Raw genomic sequence first — 15,487 nt, 5'->3', positions numbered from 1 at the left:
GCTTGTTTACACACGGAGCCCCTGGTCTTGCAGCAGAGTTTCTTAAGTCACGTGTGTGAGTAGGTAGCCTCTGAATGTTGCTGCAGTCCAGAGGGCCAGCATTCACTGGAGGGGTCAAGTGCACAGGCGCCTAGCACCGATCGGGCACGATCGGGCGTTGCCTTCACGGCGTTGCCGTGTCCTGCTGGGGAGCACCCCACCCAAGACGCTCTTGTTAAGCGGGGTGGCCTGTCGGCTCAGGAGGGCCATGGGCCCTGGGGGCCGACAGGCCAGTGGGCGCACTGCACCAGGCCTGCTCGCTATCCGACTGGGCCTGCAGGCTGGGGGCCAGGCCGGAATGTATGCAAATCTCGGGCGGAGCAGGGCCTGATGGGAGAAAGGACCTGTGCTGCAATGTGCCTCTTCTGCTGAGCTCTGCCTGCCGGAGCTTCCCCCTGAACGTGGGACAGGCAGCTCTGCAGGCGCTCGGGGCTTCCGGGAGGGCTGGGGCTGGGTCAGGGCCTGCCTTCTCACCCTCGCTTAGCGGGGATTCCAGAACAGGCCCAACCCCTGCCCTCTTGCTCGCAACTCATACTTACCTGGCAGGGGAGCATCTGTGATCAACAAGGCAGATCTCCCAGGGGGCAGCGCTGAAAAGCTGGAAGGAACGCCTGGCCAAGGTCAAACAGAAACTGGGTCTCTGGAGTCTCCGCAAACTGAGCATGGAAGGGAAGGCTCTGGTGCTGAGAAATGATGCGCTGCCTGTCCTGCAGTATGTGGCCCAAGCGTGGCCCCTCCAAGCTAGAGAGGCGCGGGCCATCAACGCCATGGTCTTCCACTTTGTCTGGGGCTCAAAGATGGACAGAGTTAAGAGATCATCCATGTACAAGGAACCGCGCAAAGGAGGGAAAGGAATCCCGGACCTCCCTACAAGACTGCGGGCCTGCTTCGCCTGCACCTGCGTCAGGATTTCCCTGGGCAACGCCAACAAGACCCACTCAGCCTACCTCCTTTTCCGCTTCTTCCTCACACCAACATGGAGGAGGCTAGGCTGGGACAAGTGGGAAAACAGGGCCCCGTACAACTGGACGCTCCCTTGGTACTACAGGGAGATGGAAAAGTTCATCGCAGATTTTGGCCTTCAGGGGGTGGTGCCTGCATTGTGGAACCCAAGGACAATCCACAACCTGATCAGGGCCCAAGACACCACAGATCCCATTGAGGACCTGCCAGCGGCCACAGTTACCCAGGTGTGGGAAAATGTGGCATCAAACAAACTCCTGAATATTCACAAGGACATCGCCTGGCTGACGGTGAGGGGGGCACTATCTGTGCGAGCATTCATGAACAGACGGGGCCTCTGCCCACACAGGAGCTGCCCAAGGGGGTGCCCGGCAGAGGAAACAGCGTACCACCTCTTCTGGGCATGCCCCTTTGCAAGGAAACTGCGCAGGGCCCTGAACACTGAGTTGAGTGCTCACATCCCGCCCCAAGACATTATACACCAGTCTGTGCTGTATGGACTCTTTGCACAGACCCACACAGTAGAGGCAATCCAGAACTGCTGGAGGACCCTCTGCTGCATGAAGGACATTCTCCTCTACGCAAGGAAACGCCTGGTCCTCAATGATGAGCTGCTGACAACCGAAGCCTGCCGCAGGATGGTCCACGGCCTGCTAAGAGACTACGAAATCAAGGACAGCCTGGAAGATGGGGGCCCTGAGTAAAACCCCCAGCCCAGGCAATCATCCAAAAATAAAATAAAGAAAAAGGGAACTCTTAGCCTACTCAGGCAAAACACGAACACTTTGCAAACCACAGACTCTGAACAGAAAATATATATGTACCCACCCAAATGCCCAAAGTAAAATTGAAACCACCCCTTCTGCTTTGAGGGGGGAATGTAATTGCCACAAAAGTCTTCTTATTGAATTGAATTTATTACCCTTGTATCATCTTTAAGCACTTAATAAAGATATTTTTACAAAAAAAAAAAAAAAAAAAAAAAAAAAAAAAACAAGGCAGATCTCCCAGGGTGAGGCTCATCCATTGCACATCGGATTTGCTGACCCCTGCGATGTCCCCAAATGCGGGATACTCGACTGCATTATTTCTGGTAGTGGGGGACTGCGTTCGCGCTATCCCCTGATTTATTGGTCAAAGAAAGAAAAAGTTTAGTGTGCAGAGTCAGCTTGTTTACACACGGAGCCCCTGGTCTTGCAGCAGAGTTTCTTAAGTCACGTGTGTGAGTAGGTAGCCTCTGAATGTTGCTGCAGTCCAGAGGGCCAGCATTCACTGGAGGGGTCAAGTGCACAGGCGCCTAGCACCGATCGGGCACGATCGGGCGTTGCCTTCACGGCGTTGCCGTGTCCTGCTGGGGAGCACCCCACCCAAGACGCTCTTGTTAAGCGGGGTGGCCTGTCGGCTCAGGAGGGCCATGGGCCCTGGGGGCCGACAGGCCAGTGGGCGCACTGCACCAGGCCTGCTCGCTATCCGACTGGGCCTGCAGGCTGGGGGCCAGGCCGGAATGTATGCAAATCTCGGGCGGAGCAGGGCCTGATGGGAGAAAGGACCTGTGCTGCAATGTGCCTCTTCTGCTGAGCTCTGCCTGCCGGAGCTTCCCCCTGAACGTGGGACAGGCAGCTCTGCAGGCGCTCGGGGCTTCCGGGAGGGCTGGGGCTGGGTCAGGGCCTGCCTTCTCACCCTCGCTTAGCGGGGATTCCAGAACAGGCCCAACCCCTGCCCTCTTGCTCGCAACTCATACTTACCTGGCAGGGGAGCATCTGTGATCAACAAGGCAGATCTCCCAGGGGGCAGCGCTGAAAAGCTGGAAGGAACGCCTGGCCAAGGTCAAACAGAAACTGGGTCTCTGGAGTCTCCGCAAACTGAGCATGGAAGGGAAGGCTCTGGTGCTGAGAAATGATGCGCTGCCTGTCCTGCAGTATGTGGCCCAAGCGTGGCCCCTCCAAGCCAGAGAGGCGCGGGCCATCAACGCCATGGTCTTCCACTTTGTCTGGGGCTCAAAGATGGACAGAGTTAAGAGATCATCCATGTACAAGGAACCGCGCAAAGGAGGGAAAGGAATCCCGGACCTCCCTACAAGACTGCGGGCCTGCTTCGCCTGCACCTGCGTCAGGATTTCCCTGGGCAACGCCAACAAGACCCACTCAGCCTACCTCCTTTTCCGCTTCTTCCTCACACCAACATGGAGGAGGCTAGGCTGGGACAAGTGGGAAAACAGGGCCCCGTACAACTGGACGCTCCCTTGGTACTACAGGGAGATGGAAAAGTTCATCGCAGATTTTGGCCTTCAGGGGGTGGTGCCTGCATTGTGGAACCCAAGGACAATCCACAACCTGATCAGGGCCCAAGACACCACAGATCCCATTGAGGACCTGCCAGCGGCCACAGTTACCCAGGTGTGGGAAAATGTGGCATCAAACAAACTCCTGAATATTCACAAGGACATCGCCTGGCTGACGGTGAGGGGGGCACTATCTGTGCGAGCATTCATGAACAGACGGGGCCTCTGCCCACACAGGAGCTGCCCAAGGGGGTGCCCGGCAGAGGAAACAGCGTACCACCTCTTCTGGGCATGCCCCTTTGCAAGGAAACTGCGCAGGGCCCTGAACACTGAGTTGAGTGCTCACATCCCGCCCCAAGACATTATACACCAGTCTGTGCTGTATGGACTCTTTGCACAGACCCACACAGTAGAGGCAATCCAGAACTGCTGGAGGACCCTCTGCTGCATGAAGGACATTCTCCTCTACGCAAGGAAACGCCTGGTCCTCAATGATGAGCTGCTGACAACCGAAGCCTGCCGCAGGATGGTCCACGGCCTGCTAAGAGACTACGAAATCAAGGACAGCCTGGAAGATGGGGGCCCTGAGTAAAACCCCCAGCCCAGGCAATCATCCAAAAATAAAATAAAGAAAAAGGGAACTCTTAGCCTACTCAGGCAAAACACGAACACTTTGCAAACCACAGACTCTGAACAGAAAATATATATGTACCCACCCAAATGCCCAAAGTAAAATTGAAACCACCCCTTCTGCTTTGAGGGGGGAATGTAATTGCCACAAAAGTCTTCTTATTGAATTGAATTTATTACCCTTGTATCATCTTTAAGCACTTAATAAAGATATTTTTACAAAAAAAAAAAAAAAAAAAAAAAAAAAAAAACAAGGCAGATCTCCCAGGGTGAGGCTCATCCATTGCACATCGGATTTGCTGACCCCTGCGATGTCCCCAAATGCGGGATACTCGACTGCATTATTTCTGGTAGTGGGGGACTGCGTTCGCGCTATCCCCTGATTTATTGGTCAAAGAAAGAAAAAGTTTAGTGTGCAGAGTCAGCTTGTTTACACACGGAGCCCCTGGTCTTGCAGCAGAGTTTCTTAAGTCACGTGTGTGAGTAGGTAGCCTCTGAATGTTGCTGCAGTCCAGAGGGCCAGCATTCACTGGAGGGGTCAAGTGCACAGGCGCCTAGCACCGATCGGGCACGATCGGGCGTTGCCTTCACGGCGTTGCCGTGTCCTGCTGGGGAGCACCCCACCCAAGACGCTCTTGTTAAGCGGGGTGGCCTGTCGGCTCAGGAGGGCCATGGGCCCTGTGGGCCGACAGGCCAGTGGGCGCACTGCACCAGGCCTGCTCGCTATCCGACTGGGCCTGCAGGCTGGGGGCCAGGCCGGAATGTATGCAAATCTCGGGCGGAGCAGGGCCTGATGGGAGAAAGGACCTGTGCTGCAATGTGCCTCTTCTGCTGAGCTCTGCCTGCCGGAGCTTCCCCCTGAACGTGGGACAGGCAGCTCTGCAGGCGCTCGGGGCTTCCGGGAGGGCTGGGGCTGGGTCAGGGCCTGCCTTCTCACCCTCGCTTAGCGGGGATTCCAGAACAGGCCCAACCCCTGCCCTCTTGCTCGCAACTCATACTTACCTGGCAGGGGAGCATCTGTGATCAACAAGGCAGATCTCCCAGGGTGAGGCTCATCCATTGCACATCGGATTTGCTGACCCCTGCGATGTCCCCAAATGCGGGATACTCGACTGCATTATTTCTGGTAGTGGGGGACTGCGTTCGCGCTATCCCCTGATTTATTGGTCAAAGAAAGAAAAAGTTTAGTGTGCAGAGTCAGCTTGTTTACACACGGAGCCCCTGGTCTTGCAGCAGAGTTTCTTAAGTCACGTGTGTGAGTAGGTAGCCTCTGAATGTTGCTGCAGTCCAGAGGGCCAGCATTCACTGGAGGGGTCAAGTGCACAGGCGCCTAGCACCGATCGGGCACGATCGGGCGTTGCCTTCACGGCGTTGCCGTGTCCTGCTGGGGAGCACCCCACCCAAGACGCTCTTGTTAAGCGGGGTGGCCTGTCGGCTCAGGAGGGCCATGGGCCCTGGGGGCCGACAGGCCAGTGGGCGCACTGCACCAGGCCTGCTCGCTATCCGACTGGGCCTGCAGGCTGGGGGCCAGGCCGGAATGTATGCAAATCTCGGGCGGAGCAGGGCCTGATGGGAGAAAGGACCTGTGCTGCAATGTGCCTCTTCTGCTGAGCTCTGCCTGCCGGAGCTTCCCCCTGAACGTGGGACAGGCAGCTCTGCAGGCGCTCGGGGCTTCCGGGAGGGCTGGGGCTGGGTCAGGGCCTGCCTTCTCACCCTCGCTTAGCGGGGATTCCAGAACAGGCCCAACCCCTGCCCTCTTGCTCGCAACTCATACTTACCTGGCAGGGGAGCATCTGTGATCAACAAGGCAGATCTCCCAGGGTGAGGCTCATCCATTGCACATCGGATTTGCTGACCCCTGCGATGTCCCCAAATGCGGGATACTCGACTGCATTATTTCTGGTAGTGGGGGACTGCGTTCGCGCTATCCCCTGATTTATTGGTCAAAGAAAGAAAAAGTTTAGTGTGCAGAGTCAGCTTGTTTACACACGGAGCCCCTGGTCTTGCAGCAGAGTTTCTTAAGTCACGTGTGTGAGTAGGTAGCCTCTGAATGTTGCTGCAGTCCAGAGGGCCAGCATTCACTGGAGGGGTCAAGTGCACAGGCGCCTAGCACCGATCGGGCACGATTGGGCGTTGCCTTCACGGCGTTGCCGTGTCCTGCTGGGGAGCACCCCACCCAAGACGCTCTTGTTAAGCGGGGTGGCCTGTCGGCTCAGGAGGGCCATGGGCCCTGGGGGCCGACAGGCCAGTGGGCGCACTGCACCAGGCCTGCTCGCTATCCGACTGGGCCTGCAGGCTGGGGGCCAGGCCGGAATGTATGCAAATCTCGGGCGGAGCAGGGCCTGATGGGAGAAAGGACCTGTGCTGCAATGTGCCTCTTCTGCTGAGCTCTGCCTGCCGGAGCTTCCCCCTGAACGTGGGACAGGCAGCTCTGCAGGCGCTCGGGGCTTCCGGGAGGGCTGGGGCTGGGTCAGGGCCTGCCTTCTCACCCTCGCTTAGCGGGGATTCCAGAACAGGCCCAACCCCTGCCCTCTTGCTCGCAACTCATACTTACCTGGCAGGGGAGCATCTGTGATCAACAAGGCAGATCTCCCAGGGTGAGGCTCATCCATTGCACATCGGATTTGCTGACCCCTGCGATGTCCCCAAATGCGGGATACTCGACTGCATTATTTCTGGTAGTGGGGGACTGCGTTCGCGCTATCCCCTGATTTATTGGTCAAAGAAAGAAAAAGTTTAGTGTGCAGAGTCAGCTTGTTTACACACGGAGCCCCTGGTCTTGCAGCAGAGTTTCTTAAGTCACGTGTGTGAGTAGGTAGCCTCTGAATGTTGCTGCAGTCCAGAGGGCCAGCATTCACTGGAGGGGTCAAGTGCACAGGCGCCTAGCACCGATCGGGCACGATCGGGCGTTGCCTTCACGGCGTTGCCGTGTCCTGCTGGGGAGCACCCCACCCAAGACGCTCTTGTTAAGCGGGGTGGCCTGTCGGCTCAGGAGGGCCATGGGCCCTGGGGGCCGACAGGCCAGTGGGCGCACTGCACCAGGCCTGCTCGCTATCCGACTGGGCCTGCAGGCTGGGGGCCAGGCCGGAATGTATGCAAATCTCGGGCGGAGCAGGGCCTGATGGGAGAAAGGACCTGTGCTGCAATGTGCCTCTTCTGCTGAGCTCTGCCTGCCGGAGCTTCCCCCTGAACGTGGGACAGGCAGCTCTGCAGGCGCTCGGGGCTTCCGGGAGGGCTGGGGCTGGGTCAGGGCCTGCCTTCTCACCCTCGCTTAGCGGGGATTCCAGAACAGGCCCAACCCCTGCCCTCTTGCTCGCAACTCATACTTACCTGGCAGGGGAGCATCTGTGATCAACAAGGCAGATCTCCCAGGGTGAGGCTCATCCATTGCACATCGGATTTGCTGACCCCTGCGATGTCCCCAAATGCGGGATACTCGACTGCATTATTTCTGGTAGTGGGGGACTGCGTTCGCGCTATCCCCTGATTTATTGGTCAAAGAAAGAAAAAGTTTAGTGTGCAGAGTCAGCTTGTTTACACACGGAGCCCCTGGTCTTGCAGCAGAGTTTCTTAAGTCACGTGTGTGAGTAGGTAGCCTCTGAATGTTGCTGCAGTCCAGAGGGCCAGCATTCACTGGAGGGGTCAAGTGCACAGGCGCCTAGCACCGATCGGGCACGATCGGGCGTTGCCTTCACGGCGTTGCCGTGTCCTGCTGGGGAGCACCCCACCCAAGACGCTCTTGTTAAGCGGGGTGGCCTGTCGGCTCAGGAGGGCCATGGGCCCTGGGGGCCGACAGGCCAGTGGGCGCACTGCACCAGGCCTGCTCGCTATCCGACTGGGCCTGCAGGCTGGGGGCCAGGCCGGAATGTATGCAAATCTCGGGCGGAGCAGGGCCTGATGGGAGAAAGGACCTGTGCTGCAATGTGCCTCTTCTGCTGAGCTCTGCCTGCCGGAGCTTCCCCCTGAACGTGGGACAGGCAGCTCTGCAGGCGCTCGGGGCTTCCGGGAGGGCTGGGGCTGGGTCAGGGCCTGCCTTCTCACCCTCGCTTAGCGGGGATTCCAGAACAGGCCCAACCCCTGCCCTCTTGCTCGCAACTCATACTTACCTGGCAGGGGAGCATCTGTGATCAACAAGGCAGATCTCCCAGGGTGAGGCTCATCCATTGCACATCGGATTTGCTGACCCCTGCGATGTCCCCAAATGCGGGATACTCGACTGCATTATTTCTGGTAGTGGGGGACTGCGTTCGCGCTATCCCCTGATTTATTGGTCAAAGAAAGAAAAAGTTTAGTGTGCAGAGTCAGCTTGTTTACACACGGAGCCCCTGGTCTTGCAGCAGAGTTTCTTAAGTCACGTGTGTGAGTAGGTAGCCTCTGAATGTTGCTGCAGTCCAGAGGGCCAGCATTCACTGGAGGGGTCAAGTGCACAGGCGCCTAGCACCGATCGGGCACGATCGGGCGTTGCCTTCACGGCGTTGCCGTGTCCTGCTGGGGAGCACCCCACCCAAGACGCTCTTGTTAAGCGGGGTGGCCTGTCGGCTCAGGAGGGCCATGGGCCCTGGGGGCCGACAGGCCAGTGGGCGCACTGCACCAGGCCTGCTCGCTATCCGACTGGGCCTGCAGGCTGGGGGCCAGGCCGGAATGTATGCAAATCTCGGGCGGAGCAGGGCCTGATGGGAGAAAGGACCTGTGCTGCAATGTGCCTCTTCTGCTGAGCTCTGCCTGCCGGAGCTTCCCCCTGAACGTGGGACAGGCAGCTCTGCAGGCGCTCGGGGCTTCCGGGAGGGCTGGGGCTGGGTCAGGGCCTGCCTTCTCACCCTCGCTTAGCGGGGATTCCAGAACAGGCCCAACCCCTGCCCTCTTGCTCGCAACTCATACTTACCTGGCAGGGGAGCATCTGTGATCAACAAGGCAGATCTCCCAGGGTGAGGCTCATCCATTGCACATCGGATTTGCTGACCCCTGCGATGTCCCCAAATGCGGGATACTCGACTGCATTATTTCTGGTAGTGGGGGACTGCGTTCGCGCTATCCCCTGATTTATTGGTCAAAGAAAGAAAAAGTTTAGTGTGCAGAGTCAGCTTGTTTACACACGGAGCCCCTGGTCTTGCAGCAGAGTTTCTTAAGTCACGTGTGTGAGTAGGTAGCCTCTGAATGTTGCTGCAGTCCAGAGGGCCAGCATTCACTGGAGGGGTCAAGTGCACAGGCGCCTAGCACCGATCGGGCACGATCGGGCGTTGCCTTCACGGCGTTGCCGTGTCCTGCTGGGGAGCACCCCACCCAAGACGCTCTTGTTAAGCGGGGTGGCCTGTCGGCTCAGGAGGGCCATGGGCCCTGGGGGCCGACAGGCCAGTGGGCGCACTGCACCAGGCCTGCTCGCTATCCGACTGGGCCTGCAGGCTGGGGGCCAGGCCGGAATGTATGCAAATCTCGGGCGGAGCAGGGCCTGATGGGAGAAAGGACCTGTGCTGCAATGTGCCTCTTCTGCTGAGCTCTGCCTGCCGGAGCTTCCCCCTGAACGTGGGACAGGCAGCTCTGCAGGCGCTCGGGGCTTCCGGGAGGGCTGGGGCTGGGTCAGGGCCTGCCTTCTCACCCTCGCTTAGCGGGGATTCCAGAACAGGCCCAACCCCTGCCCTCTTGCTCGCAACTCATACTTACCTGGCAGGGGAGCATCTGTGATCAACAAGGCAGATCTCCCAGGGTGAGGCTCATCCATTGCACATCGGATTTGCTGACCCCTGCGATGTCCCCAAATGCGGGATACTCGACTGCATTATTTCTGGTAGTGGGGGACTGCGTTCGCGCTATCCCCTGATTTATTGGTCAAAGAAAGAAAAAGTTTAGTGTGCAGAGTCAGCTTGTTTACACACGGAGCCCCTGGTCTTGCAGCAGAGTTTCTTAAGTCACGTGTGTGAGTAGGTAGCCTCTGAATGTTGCTGCAGTCCAGAGGGCCAGCATTCACTGGAGGGGTCAAGTGCACAGGCGCCTAGCACCGATCGGGCACGATCGGGCGTTGCCTTCACGGCGTTGCCGTGTCCTGCTGGGGAGCACCCCACCCAAGACGCTCTTGTTAAGCGGGGTGGCCTGTCGGCTCAGGAGGGCCATGGGCCCTGGGGGCCGACAGGCCAGTGGGCGCACTGCACCAGGCCTGCTCGCTATCCGACTGGGCCTGCAGGCTGGGGGCCAGGCCGGAATGTATGCAAATCTCGGGCGGAGCAGGGCCTGATGGGAGAAAGGACCTGTGCTGCAATGTGCCTCTTCTGCTGAGCTCTGCCTGCCGGAGCTTCCCCCTGAACGTGGGACAGGCAGCTCTGCAGGCGCTCGGGGCTTCCGGGAGGGCTGGGGCTGGGTCAGGGCCTGCCTTCTCACCCTCGCTTAGCGGGGATTCCAGAACAGGCCCAACCCCTGCCCTCTTGCTCGCAACTCATACTTACCTGGCAGGGGAGCATCTGTGATCAACAAGGCAGATCTCCCAGGGTGAGGCTCATCCATTGCACATCGGATTTGCTGACCCCTGCGATGTCCCCAAATGCGGGATACTCGACTGCATTATTTCTGGTAGTGGGGGACTGCGTTCGCGCTATCCCCTGATTTATTGGTCAAAGAAAGAAAAAGTTTAGTGTGCAGAGTCAGCTTGTTTACACACGGAGCCCCTGGTCTTGCAGCAGAGTTTCTTAAGTCACGTGTGTGAGTAGGTAGCCTCTGAATGTTGCTGCAGTCCAGAGGGCCAGCATTCACTGGAGGGGTCAAGTGCACAGGCGCCTAGCACCGATCGGGCACGATCGGGCGTTGCCTTCACGGCGTTGCCGTGTCCTGCTGGGGAGCACCCCACCCAAGACGCTCTTGTTAAGCGGGGTGGCCTGTCGGCTCAGGAGGGCCATGGGCCCTGGGGGCCGACAGGCCAGTGGGCGCACTGCACCAGGCCTGCTCGCTATCCGACTGGGCCTGCAGGCTGGGGGCCAGGCCGGAATGTATGCAAATCTCGGGCGGAGCAGGGCCTGATGGGAGAAAGGACCTGTGCTGCAATGTGCCTCTTCTGCTGAGCTCTGCCTGCCGGAGCTTCCCCCTGAACGTGGGACAGGCAGCTCTGCAGGCGCTCGGGGCTTCCGGGAGGGCTGGGGCTGGGTCAGGGCCTGCCTTCTCACCCTCGCTTAGCGGGGATTCCAGAACAGGCCCAACCCCTGCCCTCTTGCTCGCAACTCATACTTACCTGGCAGGGGAGCATCTGTGATCAACAAGGCAGATCTCCCAGGGTGAGGCTCATCCATTGCACATCGGATTTGCTGACCCCTGCGATGTCCCCAAATGCGGGATACTCGACTGCATTATTTCTGGTAGTGGGGGACTGCGTTCGCGCTATCCCCTGATTTATTGGTCAAAGAAAGAAAAAGTTTAGTGTGCAGAGTCAGCTTGTTTACACACGGAGCCCCTGGTCTTGCAGCAGAGTTTCTTAAGTCACGTGTGTGAGTAGGTAGCCTCTGAATGTTGCTGCAGTCCAGAGGGCCAGCATTCACTGGAGGGGTCAAGTGCACAGGCGCCTAGCACCGATCGGGCACGATCGGGCGTTGCCTTCACGGCGTTGCCGTGTCCTGCTGGGGAGCACCCCACCCAAGACGCTCTTGTTAAGCGGGGTGGCCTGTCGGCTCAGGAGGGCCATGGGCCCTGGGGGCCGACAGGCCAGTGGGCGCACTGCACCAGGCCTGCTCGCTATCCGACTGGGCCTGCAGGCTGGGGGCCAGGCCGGAATGTATGCAAATCTCGGGCGGAGCAGGGCCTGATGGGAGAAAGGACCTGTGCTGCAATGTGCCTCTTCTGCTGAGCTCTGCCTGCCGGAGCTTCCCCCTGAACGTGGGACAGGCAGCTCTGCAGGCGCTCGGGGCTTCCGGGAGGGCTGGGGCTGGGTCAGGGCCTGCCTTCTCACCCTCGCTTAGCGGGGATTCCAGAACAGGCCCAACCCCTGCCCTCTTGCTCGCAACTCATACTTACCTGGCAGGGGAGCATCTGTGATCAACAAGGCAGATCTCCCAGGGTGAGGCTCATCCATTGCACATCGGATTTGCTGACCCCTGCGATGTCCCCAAATGCGGGATACTCGACTGCATTATTTCTGGTAGTGGGGGACTGCGTTCGCGCTATCCCCTGATTTATTGGTCAAAGAAAGAAAAAGTTTAGTGTGCAGAGTCAGCTTGTTTACACACGGAGCCCCTGGTCTTGCAGCAGAGTTTCTTAAGTCACGTGTGTGAGTAGGTAGCCTCTGAATGTTGCTGCAGTCCAGAGGGCCAGCATTCACTGGAGGGGTCAAGTGCACAGGCGCCTAGCACCGATCGGGCACGATCGGGCGTTGCCTTCACGGCGTTGCCGTGTCCTGCTGGGGAGCACCCCACCCAAGACGCTCTTGTTAAGCGGGGTGGCCTGTCGGCTCAGGAGGGCCATGGGCCCTGGGGGCCGACAGGCCAGTGGGCGCACTGCACCAGGCCTGCTCGCTATCCGACTGGGCCTGCAGGCTGGGGGCCAGGCCGGAATGTATGCAAATCTCGGGCGGAGCAGGGCCTGATGGGAGAAAGGACCTGTGCTGCAATGTGCCTCTTCTGCTGAGCTCTGCCTGCCGGAGCTTCCCCCTGAACGTGGGACAGGCAGCTCTGCAGGCGCTCGGGGCTTCCGGGAGGGCTGGGGCTGGGTCAGGGCCTGCCTTCTCACCCTCGCTTAGCGGGGATTCCAGAACAGGCCCAACCCCTGCCCTCTTGCTCGCAACTCATACTTACCTGGCAGGGGAGCATCTGTGATCAACAAGGCAGATCTCCCAGGGTGAGGCTCATCCATTGCACATCGGATTTGCTGACCCCTGCGATGTCCCCAAATGCGGGATACTCGACTGCATTATTTCTGGTAGTGGGGGACTGCGTTCGCGCTATCCCCTGATTTATTGGTCAAAGAAAGAAAAAGTTTAGTGTGCAGAGTCAGCTTGTTTACACACGGAGCCCCTGGTCTTGCAGCAGAGTTTCTTAAGTCACGTGTGTGAGTAGGTAGCCTCTGAATGTTGCTGCAGTCCAGAGGGCCAGCATTCACTGGAGGGGTCAAGTGCACAGGCGCCTAGCACCGATCGGGCACGATCGGGCGTTGCCTTCACGGCGTTGCCGTGTCCTGCTGGGGAGCACCCCACCCAAGACGCTCTTGTTAAGCGGGGTGGCCTGTCGGCTCAGGAGGGCCATGGGCCCTGGGGGCCGACAGGCCAGTGGGCGCACTGCACCAGGCCTGCTCGCTATCCGACTGGGCCTGCAGGCTGGGGGCCAGGCCGGAATGTATGCAAATCTCGGGCGGAGCAGGGCCTGATGGGAGAAAGGACCTGTGCTGCAATGTGCCTCTTCTGCTGAGCTCTGCCTGCCGGAGCTTCCCCCTGAACGTGGGACAGGCAGCTCTGCAGGCGCTCGGGGCTTCCGGGAGGGCTGGGGCTGGGTCAGGGCCTGCCTTCTCACCCTCGCTTAGCGGGGATTCCAGAACAGGCCCAACCCCTGCCCTCTTGCTCGCAACTCATACTTACCTGGCAGGGGAGCATCTGTGATCAACAAGGCAGATCTCCCAGGGTGAGGCTCATCCATTGCACATCGGATTTGCTGACCCCTGCGATGTCCCCAAATGCGGGATACTCGACTGCATTATTTCTGGTAGTGGGGGACTGCGTTCGCGCTATCCCCTGATTTATTGGTCAAAGAAAGAAAAAGTTTAGTGTGCAGAGTCAGCTTGTTTACACACGGAGCCCCTGGTCTTGCAGCAGAGTTTCTTAAGTCACGTGTGTGAGTAGGTAGCCTCTGAATGTTGCTGCAGTCCAGAGGGCCAGCATTCACTGGAGGGGTCAAGTGCACAGGCGCCTAGCACCGATCGGGCACGATCGGGCGTTGCCTTCACGGCGTTGCCGTGTCCTGCTGGGGAGCACCCCACCCAAGACGCTCTTGTTAAGCGGGGTGGCCTGTCGGCTCAGGAGGGCCATGGGCCCTGGGGGCCGACAGGCCAGTGGGCGCACTGCACCAGGCCTGCTCGCTATCCGACTGGGCCTGCAGGCTGGGGGCCAGGCCGGAATGTATGCAAATCTCGGGCGGAGCAGGGCCTGATGGGAGAAAGGACCTGTGCTGCAATGTGCCTCTTCTGCTGAGCTCTGCCTGCCGGAGCTTCCCCCTGAACGTGGGACAGGCAGCTCTGCAGGCGCTCGGGGCTTCCGGGAGGGCTGGGGCTGGGTCAGGGCCTGCCTTCTCACCCTCGCTTAGCGGGGATTCCAGAACAGGCCCAACCCCTGCCCTCTTGCTCGCAACTCATACTTACCTGGCAGGGGAGCATCTGTGATCAACAAGGCAGATCTCCCAGGGTGAGGCTCATCCATTGCACATCGGATTTGCTGACCCCTGCGATGTCCCCAAATGCGGGATACTCGACTGCATTATTTCTGGTAGTGGGGGACTGCGTTCGCGCTATCCCCTGATTTATTGGTCAAAGAAAGAAAAAGTTTAGTGTGCAGAGTCAGCTTGTTTACACACGGAGCCCCTGGTCTTGCAGCAGAGTTTCTTAAGTCACGTGTGTGAGTAGGTAGCCTCTGAATGTTGCTGCAGTCCAGAGGGCCAGCATTCACTGGAGGGGTCAAGTGCACAGGCGCCTAGCACCGATCGGGCACGATCGGGCGTTGCCTTCACGGCGTTGCCGTGTCCTGCTGGGGAGCACCCCACCCAAGACGCTCTTGTTAAGCGGGGTGGCCTGTCGGCTCAGGAGGGCCATGGGCCCTGGGGGCCGACAGGCCAGTGGGCGCACTGCACCAGGCCTGCTCGCTATCCGACTGGGCCTGCAGGCTGGGGGCCAGGCCGGAATGTATGCAAATCTCGGGCGGAGCAGGGCCTGATGGGAGAAAGGACCTGTGCTGCAATGTGCCTCTTCTGCTGAGCTCTGCCTGCCGGAGCTTCCCCCTGAACGTGGGACAGGCAGCTCTGCAGGCGCTCGGGGCTTCCGGGAGGGCTGGGGCTGGGTCAGGGCCTGCCTTCTCACCCTCGCTTAGCGGGGATTCCAGAACAGGCCCAACCCCTGCCCTCTTGCTCGCAACTCATACTTACCTGGCAGGGGAGCATCTGTGATCAACAAGGCAGATCTCCCAGGGGGCAGCGCTGAAAAGCTGGAAGGAACGCCTGGCCAAGGTCAAACAGAAACTGGGTCTCTGGAGTCTCCGCAAACTGAGCATGGAAGGGAAGGCTCTGGTGCTGAGAAATGATGCGCTGCCTGTCCTGCAGTATGTGGCCCAAGCGTGGCCCCTCCAAGCCAGAGAGGCGCGGGCCATCAACGCCATGGTCTTCCACTTTGTCTGGGGCTCAAAGATGGACAGAGTTAAGAGATCATCCATGTACAAGGAACCGCGCAAAGGAGGGAAAGGAATCCCGGACCTCCCTACAAGACTGCGGGCCTGCTTCGCCTGCACCTGCGTCAGGATTTCCCTGGGCAACGCCAACAAGACCCACTCAGCCTACCTCCTTTTCCGCTTCTTCCTCACACCAACATGGAGGAGGCTAGGCTGGGACAAGTGGGAAAACAGGGCCCCGTACA

The 15,487-nt window shown here is 59.1% G+C and overlaps 13 non-coding genes and 2 pseudogenes across 13 annotated transcripts; all 15 read left to right on the top strand.

Annotated features, from left to right (window-relative positions):
* The first annotated feature begins 1,989 nt into the window (after positions 1-1,989).
* On the top strand, positions 1,990-2,127 carry LOC138498986 (U1 spliceosomal RNA; annotated as a pseudogene).
* Positions 2,128-4,157: 2,030 nt separating this feature from the next.
* On the top strand, positions 4,158-4,295 carry LOC138498984 (U1 spliceosomal RNA; annotated as a pseudogene).
* Positions 4,296-4,907: 612 nt separating this feature from the next.
* On the top strand, positions 4,908-5,071 carry LOC138499532 (U1 spliceosomal RNA). The gene has a single exon (XR_011279520.1). It is a non-coding gene; the product is annotated as a U1 spliceosomal RNA (small nuclear RNA).
* Positions 5,072-5,683: 612 nt separating this feature from the next.
* LOC138499531 (U1 spliceosomal RNA) lies at positions 5,684-5,847 on the top strand. The gene has a single exon (XR_011279519.1). It is a non-coding gene; the product is annotated as a U1 spliceosomal RNA (small nuclear RNA).
* Positions 5,848-6,459: 612 nt separating this feature from the next.
* LOC138499530 (U1 spliceosomal RNA) lies at positions 6,460-6,623 on the top strand. Its single transcript, XR_011279518.1, has one exon. It is a non-coding gene; the product is annotated as a U1 spliceosomal RNA (small nuclear RNA).
* A 612-nt stretch (positions 6,624-7,235) lies between these two features.
* LOC138499529 (U1 spliceosomal RNA) lies at positions 7,236-7,399 on the top strand. The gene has a single exon (XR_011279517.1). It is a non-coding gene; the product is annotated as a U1 spliceosomal RNA (small nuclear RNA).
* Positions 7,400-8,011: 612 nt separating this feature from the next.
* On the top strand, positions 8,012-8,175 carry LOC138499528 (U1 spliceosomal RNA). The gene has a single exon (XR_011279516.1). It is a non-coding gene; the product is annotated as a U1 spliceosomal RNA (small nuclear RNA).
* Positions 8,176-8,787: 612 nt separating this feature from the next.
* LOC138499527 (U1 spliceosomal RNA) lies at positions 8,788-8,951 on the top strand. Its single transcript, XR_011279515.1, has one exon. It is a non-coding gene; the product is annotated as a U1 spliceosomal RNA (small nuclear RNA).
* Positions 8,952-9,563: 612 nt separating this feature from the next.
* Positions 9,564-9,727, top strand: LOC138499526 (U1 spliceosomal RNA). The gene has a single exon (XR_011279514.1). It is a non-coding gene; the product is annotated as a U1 spliceosomal RNA (small nuclear RNA).
* Positions 9,728-10,339: 612 nt separating this feature from the next.
* Positions 10,340-10,503, top strand: LOC138499525 (U1 spliceosomal RNA). Its single transcript, XR_011279513.1, has one exon. It is a non-coding gene; the product is annotated as a U1 spliceosomal RNA (small nuclear RNA).
* A 612-nt stretch (positions 10,504-11,115) lies between these two features.
* Positions 11,116-11,279, top strand: LOC138499523 (U1 spliceosomal RNA). Its single transcript, XR_011279512.1, has one exon. It is a non-coding gene; the product is annotated as a U1 spliceosomal RNA (small nuclear RNA).
* Positions 11,280-11,891: 612 nt separating this feature from the next.
* LOC138499522 (U1 spliceosomal RNA) lies at positions 11,892-12,055 on the top strand. Its single transcript, XR_011279511.1, has one exon. It is a non-coding gene; the product is annotated as a U1 spliceosomal RNA (small nuclear RNA).
* A 612-nt stretch (positions 12,056-12,667) lies between these two features.
* LOC138499521 (U1 spliceosomal RNA) lies at positions 12,668-12,831 on the top strand. Its single transcript, XR_011279510.1, has one exon. It is a non-coding gene; the product is annotated as a U1 spliceosomal RNA (small nuclear RNA).
* Positions 12,832-13,443: 612 nt separating this feature from the next.
* LOC138499520 (U1 spliceosomal RNA) lies at positions 13,444-13,607 on the top strand. Its single transcript, XR_011279509.1, has one exon. It is a non-coding gene; the product is annotated as a U1 spliceosomal RNA (small nuclear RNA).
* Positions 13,608-14,219: 612 nt separating this feature from the next.
* Positions 14,220-14,383, top strand: LOC138499519 (U1 spliceosomal RNA). The gene has a single exon (XR_011279508.1). It is a non-coding gene; the product is annotated as a U1 spliceosomal RNA (small nuclear RNA).
* Positions 14,384-15,487: the final 1,104 nt, after the last annotated feature.

Source organism: Ambystoma mexicanum, chromosome 5q, assembly GCF_040938575.1.
Source record: "Ambystoma mexicanum isolate Mex_15411 chromosome 5q, UKY_AmexF1_1, whole genome shotgun sequence".
Classification (NCBI taxonomy): Eukaryota; Metazoa; Chordata; class Amphibia; order Caudata; family Ambystomatidae; genus Ambystoma; species Ambystoma mexicanum.
The sequence above is the reverse complement of the archived record's forward strand: the minus strand, read 5'-3'. Positions and strand labels throughout refer to the sequence as shown.